Raw genomic sequence first — 12,330 nt, 5'->3', positions numbered from 1 at the left:
ATTTATATATATGTGTGTGTGTGTGTGTGTGTGGCCAAGACATAATGAAAGACGGTTTTAGCACAACGGGGGAGTTAGGAGAAAACGCAGTCATGTGAGTGAGAAAGGAGGATTCAGCCTTTTTATTTGTACCTTAGGTCTGGCTACTTCTGATAAAATCCTGTAACACTGGCAGGCTTTCTCCAAAGTTCCTAAGGCTGCTGCTTGTTCAAATCAGTCAGCAGAGTCACCTTCCAGGTGCCCCTGTCCCCCAAGAACAGTTGAGAATAATGAAATCATAAGGTTGGAAGGTGTCACATGGTTCTAGTCCAAGGAACTCATTCTGGAGTATCCAGACATACAGAAACAAGACATTTATTCTTCCAAAGGCAGTTCACTTCATAATTGTGCAGCTCCAGCTATTAGAGAAATCTTGCTTGTTAAGAGTTGAATTCTCTTCGTCTGTAGCTTCCTCTCCTCTTCACTGTTGCCAGTATTACTACTTGAATTTATACTAAACAAAAGTAATGTCTGTGGCAGTTTCTCAAATGTTGAAGCCCAGCTATCTTGTTATCCCTGAAGCTTTATTTATTTATTTTTCTTCAGTGGAAAACACTGTTGTCTCTTTTGACCATTTTTCAAATCTAACATGATTTCAGAACCATTACCAGCATAATGGTTTTCTTTTAAATACACTGAATCCATTTATAACTTAAAAAAAAAATGGCATTAAGACCACAATCACTCTAAAGCAGGAAAAATCTAGAAACAGGAAAGTTGGCCTCTTGCCTCCCCTTGCTTCCATTAATGCAGACTAAGTTCACACTATTCTTTTTTTAATTTGGCAATGTCAATATTTCATTGTCTAGAAGTTCTTCTTGAACAAAACTCTATTAATACATTTTCTATATTTATGTTCTGATGGTAAATCACGTTTTCCTCATTCTATACTTGCACAGTTGTTTTAGGCCCAAGCACGGGACCTTGTGTTTTTCTAGATTAAATTGTATCTTGCTAAAATCAGACGAGGTTGGTCATAACTTTCCTTCCAAGGAGTAAGCGTCTTTTAATTTCATGGCTGCAGTCACTATCTGTAGTGATTTTGGAGCCCAGAAAAATAAAGTCTGACACTGTTTCCACTGTTTCCCCATCTATTTCCCATGAAGTGGTGGGACCGGATGCCATGATCTTCGTTTTCTGAATGTTGAGCTTTAAGCCAGCTTTTTCACTCTCCACTTTCACTTTCATCAAGAGGCTTTTGAGTTCCTCTTCACTTTCTGCCATAAGGGTGGTGTCATCTGCATATCTGAGGTTATTGATATTTCTCCCGGCAATCTTGATTCCAGCTTGTGTTTCTTCCAGTCCAGTGTTTCTCATGATGTACTTTGCATATAAGTTAAATAAACAGGGTGACATTATACAGCCTTGACGTACTCCTTTTCCTATTTGGAACCAGTCTGTTGTTCCATGTCCAGTTCTAACTGTTGCTTCCTGACCTGCATACAAATTTCTCAAGAGGCAGATCAGGTAGTCTGGCATTCCCATCTCTTTCAGAATTTTCCACAGTTTATTGTGATCCACACAGTCAAAGGCTTTGGAGTAGTCAATAAAGCAGAAATAGATGTTTTTCTGGAACTCTCTTGCTTTTTCGATGATCCAGCAGATGTTGGCAATTTGATCTCTGGTTCCTCTGCCTTTTCTAAAACCAGCTTGAACATCAGGAAGTTCACGGTTCACATATTGCTGAAGCCTGGATTGGAGAATTTTGAGCATTACTTTACTAGCGTGTGAGATGAGTGCAATTGTGTGGTAGTTTGAGCATTCTTTGGCATTGCCTTTCTTTGGGATTGGAATGAAAACTGACCTTTTCCAGTCCTGTGGCCACTGCTGAGTTTTCCAAATTTGCTGGCATATTGAGTGCAGCACTTTCACAGCATCATCTTTCAGGATTTGGAATAGCTCAACTGGAATTCCATCACCTCCACTATCTTTGTTCGTAGTGATGCTTTCTAAGGCCCACTTGACTTCACATTCCAGGATGTCTGGCTCTAGGTCAGTGATCATACCATCATGATTATCTGGGTCATGAAGATCTTTTTTTTACAGTTCTTCTGTGTATTCTTGCCATGTTTTCTTAATATCTTCTGCTTCTGTTAGGTCCATACCATTTCTGTCCTTTATCGAGCTCATCTTTGCCATGAAATTAAAAGATGCTTACTCCTTGGAAGGAAAGTTATGACCAACCTAGATAGCATATTCAAAAGCAGAGACATTACTTTGCCAACAAAGGTCCGTCTAGCCAAGGCTATGGTTTTTCCTGTGGTCATGTATGGATGTGAGAGTTGGACTGTGAAGAAGGCTGAGCACCGAAGAATTGATGCTTTTGAACTGTGGTGTTGGAGAAGACTCTTGAGAGTCCCTTGGACTGCAAGGAGATCCAACCAGTCCGTTCTGAAGGCGATCAGCCCTGGGATTTCTTTGGAAGGAATGATGCTAAAGCTGAAACTCCAGTACTTTGGCCACCTCATGCAAAGAGTTGATTCATTAGAAAAGACTCTGATGCTGGTAGGGATTGGGGGCAGTAGGAGAAGGGGACAACAGAGGATGATGGCTGGATGGCATCACTGACTCGATGGACGTGAGTCTGAGTGAACTCCAGGAGTTGGTGAGGGACAGGGAGGCCTGGCGTGCTGGGATTCATGGGGTCGCAAAGAGTCAGACATGACTGAGCGACTGATCTGATCTGATCTGATCTAAAAATCAGACTATTACTGAAGTTTCTCAGAATCTTTTGGTATCTAGATTTAGCCAATCAATATATTCTCCTTATACTCCTCAGTTTCCTCATAGTTGAAGACAAACTGCTTCATGAAATGATTGTGAAGACTGTGATCCAACACAAGAAGAGTGCTTAGCATGGAGACAAATACTTAGTAAGTGCTCAATAAATTATATTACTATCATTTTGTAAGCCAGCCTAGTCTAAAAACAGTCTTTTAACCTTAAAGTAAATTTGTTGACATCATATATATAAATCCCAACATTTTAGAATAAAGTATTTCAGTCAAAACTATATTGTCACCAGAGCTTGAGTAAAAAATTACTGGAGCAACATGAAATAAGTGAATCCTAGAGGCCTTTATAATTACAGAATTCAAAGAGAAAACAAATTAAGTCTCTATGCATTTCCAAGTCAGAAGTCTACCTAATTGGATGAGCTGAGACTCATTTTGAATTGCCTCCTAGAGTCATCTGCTACTAGCAAACTCTAAATCTACCAAAATGATAAACTGCTTTGCATTTCCTCTATGCGAAATCATTACTCAAAGCTGTAGGGGTGAGTTGTTAATGACAAATCACCACGTGTGTGAGAAAGTTGAAATTTTCCTTACTGTCAATTCATTACCAGAAGAATTAGCAGGATGACATATTGAAAATGCTCTTGGCTTGTGACAGTTTCAGATCTGGGTTCACATCATAGCACAAGATCATTTTAACTATGTGACCTCAGGAAAGTTATTAATCCTCAGTCTCCCCATTTCTCACTTATGGGAGTAGGGTAACAGTACCTTCTAGATTTGCAAAGAATTTGAAGTAACATGTGCAAAGTAGCAACTATGATTAATACTAGAGGTTATTATCAATCACTCATATGAATGGATGATGATGACAGTAATCAAGAATTTATGTGATGCCTTCCTAGTTTCCATGAGCAGAATTTGAAGCCATGCTAATAATACAGTCCAATGGAAAACCACAGTAAGAGAATATAGAAAATAGGGATATATTGTATTGTGTTCTCTGATAGCTCAGTTGGTAAAGAATCCGCCTGCAATGCAAGAAACCCTGGGTCAATTCCTGGGTTGGGATGATCTACTGGAGAAGGGATAGGCTACCCACTCCAGTATTCTTGGGCTTCCCTTGTGGCTCAGCTGGTAAAGAATCTGCCTGCAATGCAGGAGACCTGGGTTCAATCCCTGGGTTGGGAAGATCCCCTGGAGAAGAGACAGGCTACCCACTCTAGTATTCTGGCCTGGAGAATTCCTTGGACTATATAGTCCATGGGTCAGACATGACTAAACAACTTTCATTTTCTTTAACTGTTTTGGAATCAGTGTGAAAGTAAGACTCCCATAGAATAACTTTTCTTAAATGAAAACATAGGATAGAAGAAAATCAGATGAGCTTATATAGAATGACCTAATATTCTGGTATGTAATTTCATTAAAACATGAAACTACTTTGGGTTGGCCAAAAAGTTGAATCAGGGTTTTCTGTAAGATCTTATAGAAAAACCCAAAAGAATGTTTTGGCCAACCCAATAAAATCTTGTGACTTCACTCACCCTTTCTTAAGTGACTGTTACATGCCAGGTAACCCACACTCTAAGAAGAAAATGCCCTTGGTGGTCATAAAACCTTTCTCAAAGCAATCATCCAAAGTCTAAAGCACTCTTTAGGAATCCATAGAATCGTAAATTGAAAATATTTTTATCTCAAAAATCACTGAATCATGGAACACTGTTAGCATTTTCTTTCTTTCAATATGTAGAACATTAAATGTGAATTGAAATTCAGTACCAATAGCAAAGGTTCATTCTTTGAATAGCTTTTCTTTATCTTAATAGCCAGTGAAGTCTTTGTTTACTTTGTAGAATGGAAATATGATACTGGGAAATTAGAATACATTTAACAAATGCAAAGAATTCAATAAAATTTTATTCAATCTCATACAAAAGGTGAATATGGATTTACTGCAATTTTTAAGTAGATGTTTGTCCAAAAGCTAAAGGAATATTTCAACAAATCCTTCTTTAAAATAGAAAAATTTCTGTTCAAGTCCTCTGCCCATTTTTTAATTGAATTTTTTGTTTTTTTTTTCACATTGAGTTGCATGTTTTTTGTGTGTGTATTTTGTATATTAACCCCCTTTAAGATATCATTTTCAAATAAATTCTCCCATTCAGTAAGCTGTCTTTTCATTTTGTTGATAGTTTCCTTAAGACATTTTCCCAGAGAAGACAAATATATGGTTAATAGTCACATGAAAAGATACTCAACATCAGCAATCATCAGAAATATACAAACCCGCAAAGAAATACCACCTCACACCTGTCAGAACTGCTATCATAAAAAGAGAACAAATAACAAATATTGACAAAATGTGGTCAAAAGAAAGCCCTTGTGCACTGTTGGTGGGATTGTAAATTGGTGCAGCCACTATGGAAAAAAGTATGGTGGTTCTTCAGAAAATTAAAAAAGAACTACCCACATAATCCAGAAATTTCACTCTAGGTCTTTATAAGAAGAAATAAAAACACTAGTTTGAAAAGATACATGCACTCCAATGTTCACTGCGGCATTATTTACAACAGCCAAGATATGGAAGCAACCTAGGTGTCCACTGGTAGACAAATCGATAAGAAGATGTGATATATACATACACACACAAACACATACACACACATACATACATATACATACACACTTTGGAATGGAATATTCCACACACACTATGGAATATTATTGAACCATAAGAAATAGAATCTTGCATTTGTGACAACATGACAGATCTAGAGTATTATGCTAAATGAAATAAGCCAGAGAAAGACAAATACCATATAATCACACTTCCATGTGGAATATAAAAAACCAATCAAAATGAAAACAGACTCATGAATATTGAGAATAGTGGGATGTTACCAGAGTGGAATATTGGTTGGGCAAAATAGGTGAAAGGGATTCAGAGGTTCAAACCTCCAGTTATAAAATAGATAAGCAATTGGGATGTAACATGCATCAAAAGGAATATGGTTAATTATATGGTAATGACTTTGGGGACAGATGGTTACTAGACTCATCAAGTGACCATTTCATAGTGTATGCAAATGTCAAATCACTATGTAATACAAATGAAGTAAGCATAATATTATATATTAACTATATATCATTTAAAGAAACATTTATTAGTTATTGACAAAATATACAAACTTAGATGTTTAATTTTTTAAGAGAAATTCAAATAGACCTAGATCCAGATCTTTCTTCAAATAAACCAGGATAGTATATTATTTCCTATGTCCTAGTAAGAACAAGATTTTGTGAATCACTGTGATCCTCTGGAGGAGGAAATGGCAACCCACTGCAATACTCTTGCCTGAAAAATCCCATGGACAGAGGAGCCTGCAGGGCTACAGTCCCTGGGTCTCAGAGTTGGACGCGACTGAGTGCCTGAGCGCACACACACACACGTGTAATGTATTGTGCTAAATTGGTACAAAAAGACTAGATACCAAAAACCAACTTAGGAAATTCGAAATAAAAAATGGTTTAGAAAAACTACCACTGAGCAAAAACTGGGTAATCAAGCTATTGTATACATAGCAATCAATCAAAGTTTAACCTCAAACTGAATCATATTTGTAGCATAGCGACTTATATTATTAATTATTGAAATTTGCTTATATTTTTAAAGTTACCATTTCCTGAAACAAAGTCAAAAGGTAGGAAGGCCATCATGCCAAGGAAAAGGGGATACATTGCCAAAAACAAGGAGTGCTCTTATATTTGAGCAAATGTGCCTTTGAGGCCATTATGTATGTTGCAAATGCAGAGACCCTCTACTGTGAACATTGTGTTTCCCTGTGTTCAGATTCAGGCTTTCACAGTTGGAAGTCTGAAGATAAGATGAGCTTACCTGTTGTGATGAGCCATATGAGAAAACACTCCTAAACACCAGTCTGTATGGTTGATAGATTTCCTTTCTGAGCCACACCATCATCTCCTCTTTCCGCAAGTGAATAAGAATGAAAAGGCCCACTTCTACAAGTCTCGTGGTGGGGGGAAGATACTTGCAAAGCAGCTAGTTACAGTTAGCAAGGTAATTTCTCCAAGTTAGAAGTATGGATCAGGCAAAGCAGCTCAAACCACGGCCCCTGCCACCCTACCCCTACCCCCATCCCACTCCCACCCTACTCCCCCCCACCACCAAATGAATACTGATGGTTCAATGTCTATACAGACAAAAAAGTTAAGCCAACTCTCTGGATTAGGATGGATTTAGATGAGGGATAGTTTAGGTATAGAATAAGGATGGATTCAAAGAATGGTGATAAAAACATCACATGTTCCTATAGGGTGTCCCCAATTCCAAGGAAGATGGTTCACAAGAGAAGTTCCAGGAAAGTGAGTTTGTTAGATCAATGTGAAAGTGAAAGTGAAACTTGCTCAGTTGTGTCCAACTCTTTGCAACCCCATGGGCTATACAGTCCCTGTAATTCTCCAGGCCAGAACACTGGAGTGGGTAGCTGTACCCTTCTCCAGGGGATCTTCCCAACCCAGGGATCGAACCCAGGTCTCCCACATTACAGGCAGATTCTTTACCAGCTGAGCCACAAGGGAAGCCAAGATCAATGTGGGAAATGCTAAATATTTTGTTTATCCCATGGAGAGTCATGGAGTCCAGAAGAGCTATCCTATAGCAAATGACTCTTCTTAATTTTGTCTAGCACTTTATTATACTAAAGCTTTTTTAACATAAAATTTACCATCTCAGCTTGAAGATGTTTTTATGCCTTGCCAGGTCCAGGGAGGACAGATGATTTTATTCTTATAAACAGGATGTCAAACGATTGGTAGAAATTCATATCACCAGGTACAAGGTGGTGGCAATGCCTGGCCCCAAAATCCAGGCTGTTGTCCAGGCTCTTGGAATTACATCAGTTCAGACACAGAGACTCTTAAAAAAAAAAAAAACTTTTTATTTTATATGGGGGCATAGCTGATTAACAATGTTGTGATAGTTTCAGGTGAACAGCGAAGGGACTCAGCCATACACGTACATGTGTCCATTCTCACCCAAACTCTCCTCCCATCCAGGCTGCCACACAACATTGAGCTGAGTTCCATGTGCTATACAGACACAGAGACTTTTGAAAGAAATTATAAAAGGCTTCTGAGCCTTGCTGAAAAATAGTTGATAGAATTAACAGAGTAAATAATTCTAAAGAGAATGTAAGAGTCAGGAGATACAGATCCCATTACTGACTTCACAACTAGCTAACTGTAGAACCCTGGGGAAAAGACTTACCTTCTCCAGTCTTTGGTTTCCTTAAACAAAATGGCAATCGTTTTAGGCGGTCCAGCAGCATCCCTACTGCTTCTTCTAATAACAGAGTCGCTTTCTCTTGTAAGGACTCCTGGCCTTGGGGTTTGACTCCATGTGGAAGCTGAACTGACTCTACTTCCCCTTGCTTTTCCCCTATTAGCACACAGGTGATATTCACTGAGCCACCCTTTTTCTGGCACCCGCCTCAGTCATAGAATTTTGTTCCGGGATGGATACATGACCCAAACAGACCAGAGTTTACCCAGGAAAAGACAATTTCTTTCTGCTGTGGTTGTTAAGCTGGTAAGATGTGAGTGTGAGCCTAAGAGAATCACTATTTTTCTTTTTCCTGACATGTTTGGAAACAGCTTTACTGAAAGATGGAGAGAGTGGAAGAATCTGATAATATCATATATCAGCTTTTCAGACAGCTCAAGCAACCTGTATCCTTGGATGTGGGGGTCACACAGGTCAGTAAATTTAGTTTGTTTGTTTTTAATTAGTTTGAATTGCATTCATGTTTGTTGTCACCCAAAGAGTCTTGATTAATCCAGCTCATTCTCGCTTGAACATTTCATGAATTTAGAGGATATTTAAGTTGCTTAAAACAAGGAGAAAACATTTTCTTAGAAAGTTCACCTATGGAAGTTGGGGAGGGAAATTCACACTTGATCCTTTTGTTTATCACTCATTGAACATTCCTGGTAGGGGCAGGAAATAAAACACTCATTCCTGACCTGAATTTGTAGAAAAATACAAGTAGACTCCAGAAATTCATTTGGAGTGTTTTCTTCAGTTCTTCCACATTCATGCTCATCTCGAGCTTGAGTATATAATGTACAGTGAACCCTGTGTGTGCTGCCTACAGAAAGGGAAAAGTCAAATTGAGTAGGTCACATCCTCCGAATCAATATAGAGAAGAATGGAGGGTACTTTATCTGTAAGAGGAAAAGTCACAAGTGTGTGTGGTTCATACAGCTGGGTCTCCAAGGATATATGAGCACAAATCAAGCAGAAGACAGGATGGAAACATATGAGAAGGCCCCTTTAAATCCCATGATACTTTGTACTCAACTTTCAAGATCTAAGTTAGTACCTAGTGCAAAGTCAAGCCATAATGGATACTAAATAATACATATTTATTGATGATGAAGATAAGAAGATCTGGCAAGGCCTCTTTGACCTCTGGGTATAAGAAAATTGAGCTGGCTAACAGGATGCTTGCAATTAGTCCAAGACTTAGCAGAGAGAAATGGAGAAGGAATTAGCAGTCTTCCACATTCTTGTTGCATTGCTGAGCTCAATAGTCTTTGATCCTTTTATTAAGTCCTCTAAATGTAAAATTTTCTAATCACTGTTTTGAGAATTCACACTCTTCTTGTCAATTTCTAGAGACTTGACAGGTTCTTTTCGTTTTCATTGATCTTCTTCAAATTTAGGGTCTCGTCTCATTTCTCTTAGCTTAGCTTTTAAAGATTTTCAAGCCTTCACAATATATAATCTTTGACTTTTCTGTCTCTTGAGGATTTAGCCTCTTTTTCTTTCCATTTCTTAGATGAAGATTGAACCATACGTCTCAAGATATAGATGTATTGTAAGACTCCAGGCACCTCCTATAAATCTTTATTTACTGGACATTTTGGATGTATTTCTTTGCAACTTTTTCTGTGCATTGGTTTATAAATAGTGTTAAACAAAGAAGTGGAGAATATGTGATATTTCAATTTAGTCTGTAGTGAAATGGATGTGTTTTCATTGGTATACAATACAAGAAACACAGAGTATGTGAGTGTGCGCATGCATGCCTGCCTAATCAATACTATTTAGAATATGAACTACTTGATCCTGCTCAATTTATAGGAAAATAAAGCCAAAGAGACATTCTGGATCCCAGAGGGATTCTTTTCCAAAGCAATCAGACATCTGGAGTCTTGGGCTGATAAAAATCAATGACTTTCAAGGCAGTATATCTTTAGATGTGGGGGAGGGAAGAAGTACATAATGAGAGAGGAATTTGTGACAGTAGGGTAAGAAAAACTGTAACTCTGTCTCCCTGTAATTAATCATATCAGGGCACAGGCTATAGCATAATTAGGTATGTATATTTATATCACTATGACCTCAGAAATAGTAAACAGAAACGGTTTCTTTATTGTTTGACTCTTTGGGCAGATTATATGCCTTCCTTTATGTGTATTTATTTTTGCCTGTACTTCATGAGTCAAATAAGCAGAAAACAGTTCATTTTTTTAGTAAGAAGTTGTAACGTACCACATACACTTGGGTGCTTGACAAATGCTATCTATTGTTTGAATTATAAGCTCAGAAAATATTACTATGTGATGGAAATCAGTTTTAAAATGGGGGCAGGGCAGAGTTTCGTTCCAACATAATCACAGATGGTTTGACCTTCTATATATTGATCACTCTGTGCCTGCATCTACCCACTCAGAAATATTTCAGCAACTGAGCACTTACATGTATTTAGAAAAGGAAACTATTTACCCATAACCCCTTCAAAATATATATAGTCAAATAAATGAAAATGTAACTTATTTACTCTCATTTACTATGTGTTGTTATTTGAGTTGGAAGTAAGCCACTTGTCTGCAATCTGAGGTGTATTTTTAAATGCATTTACTTACCCCTACAGTAATAGTCCTTATAGAAACTCTCCTCTGATATATTCTGAATTTCTCAAATACAAGTAATAATTTTAGACTATTCTGTTGTGATCACCAGATATGTTACATGACTTGCTGATAATATTACATACTTTGACTTTTTCATGAATTTTCAAAATCTAAGCTAATGCTATACAATTAATCCTGGACTCAAACAGTTTAAGCATTTAAACAATACAAAAATATCTGGAAAGAAGGACAGAGTGATGTTGGCCAAGGAAGCAGTTAACCATTGAGCCTTTAAGTTCAGACATTAGGAAACAACTACTACTGTTTGAGTGGACTTGAAAACATCCTATTGAGCTATCGTGCACATATCGAAATGGGATGTGGCAGGTGGGTGAGAGATTTACGGATTCCTGTTTGGGGTATTACTGTAGACTTACTGCTTCAGTGGGCTTTCAAAAGAGGTTTGAGTCTTACAGAACAAACTGAACCCTGGAATCCTTTCCTGGCACTGCAACCCCCAAAGTGACAAGTCTAATAAGTCAGGGCTAAGGAAGGCTTTAAACTGCATGCCGAACAGCTGTTGTGTGCTCTTGCAGAAGCTCAAAGGGAAAAATGCTTTGAGGAGAAAAAGTGGCTGTTAATTAGTCTTTGAACACCCGAAAGTTTCTGCAAACAAAAATGCACATTAGTCTAAGTGTATACAGAGTTAAAGGAACCACTTGCTAATCACATGCTCCCCAATTCACTGGACTTTCCTTTCATTGCTTCCTCCAGTGAGAACACAGAGATCTGGGATATTTAAGGCACTAGTTAGATTATGTGTAACCTGTCAGCATAGAAACTGCTCTCTACCTAGGCCTGGCTAGGTGTCTGATATTTTGCTTTGGCTGTTGTAAATAACATCCCGTGTTGAGGAGCACTGGACTTTAGGGGGAGGGTGTCTCCTACCTAAAAGAACAAGATTGGAAAGACAAAATAGATTTCTAAGATACCTATTGAAGTGAGCTGAGAAACACATTAAGAGACATGGGAATAGTAAACAAATTAATTCAATAGAATCATAGAATAAGAATGTCCTTTTAGAACACATTTTCCTCATTTTAGGGCTGATGGCTCTCAGTTACTTAGAGACCAAAAGCAAAATTTCTTACATCATCGTCCAGTGTGCCTTTTCCTCCCTCACTCAGAATTAGTGTAAGAAGACATAACAGGACTGACTGAGGATCCCTTGAGAAGCCAGGGTGGCTTGAAAATCAGAAAACAGGCGCAGGGATCATCCATCACCAGCCACCATGTCTCAGACTTAACACAATAATGTGATGTTATGCTTAGACTTCCCTCAAGCAGGCCTAAAGTGGTTCAACACTCAAGTCCTTATACATTTTCAGAGAAAGTGGGAAGAGTCATAACAACAATCTTAAGAAAAATAACATTTATTAACAATTGGCTAAGCTACTTAGGTCGGAGAAGGCAATAGCACCCCACTCCAGTACTCTTGCCTGGAAAATCCCACGGACAGAGGAGCCTGGTGGGCTGCAGTCCATGGGGTCGCTAAGAGTCAGACACAACTGAGCGACTTCTCTTTCACTTTCCACTTTCATGCATTGGAGAA

The sequence above is a fragment of the Bos indicus genome, chromosome 2 (assembly GCF_029378745.1).
Source record: "Bos indicus isolate NIAB-ARS_2022 breed Sahiwal x Tharparkar chromosome 2, NIAB-ARS_B.indTharparkar_mat_pri_1.0, whole genome shotgun sequence".
NCBI lineage: Eukaryota > Metazoa > Chordata > Mammalia > Artiodactyla > Bovidae > Bos > Bos indicus.
Note: the sequence above shows the minus strand (reverse complement) of the source record.